The sequence below is a fragment of the Arvicanthis niloticus genome, chromosome 13 (genome assembly GCF_011762505.2).
Source record: "Arvicanthis niloticus isolate mArvNil1 chromosome 13, mArvNil1.pat.X, whole genome shotgun sequence".
NCBI classification, from domain to species: Eukaryota; Metazoa; Chordata; class Mammalia; order Rodentia; family Muridae; genus Arvicanthis; species Arvicanthis niloticus.
Genome location: NC_047670.1, coordinates 10,494,736 through 10,495,545, shown reverse-complemented (window position 1 = coordinate 10,495,545; position 810 = coordinate 10,494,736).

The window sequence follows — 810 nt, the reverse complement described above, 5'->3', positions numbered from 1 at the left end:
TACTTAAATGCAATCAATTTAAGTCCTCTTGGAATTCCTCTTTTGTTTGAACTAAGGAAAATTAGTGAAAAATCAAGACTACATAATTCACATGGCTCCAGGAAAAAAAGAAACATAAACACTTCAAGACAGTTACAAAAGAGCATAGAACTTTCTTTTTACATTTCCCAAAAGTCACAAAGTAGTCTTGGTCACACCCATGAAAATAACCCAACATCGAATCTTACGCTTTTCCTTCCATTCCCGTGGTCATGTCTAAAATCAAAATCGGCTTCCATATTGCATGACATAGGGAGAAGACTCCTCATTCTCGATATACCCTTTTCATTGTACCCTAGTTTGTTTTTTCTTGTTGTGATTAAATAATTCCAAAAAGCAACTTGGGAAGGAAGGATTGATTTCAGTTTGCCTGTTACAGGGAAGCAAAGGCAGGAACCTAAAGACACAATGAAGCATGAACATGATGGATGAGCTGAAGTATTTCTACATGATGGAAAGCTGCTTACTGGCTTGCTACCCATGGCTTGCTTATCCTGCTTCTTTATTCAATCTAAGATGAGCTGCCCAGAAGGGACTCCACCCATATGGGTTTGGCTATCCTTCATCAATCATTAATCAAGAAAGTCCTTTGCTAATGTGTCTATAGGCCAATCTGATAAAGACAATTTCTCAATTGAGTTTTTCTCTCATTGAGTGACTCTAGATTGTGTCACAACGACAAAAAATTAACAAGCCCTGTGGTATCTGTTTAAAAAGCTAGTTTCTCTAACCTTTCATCATTGACCCAAACAAGTTATCTTTCTGGACAGT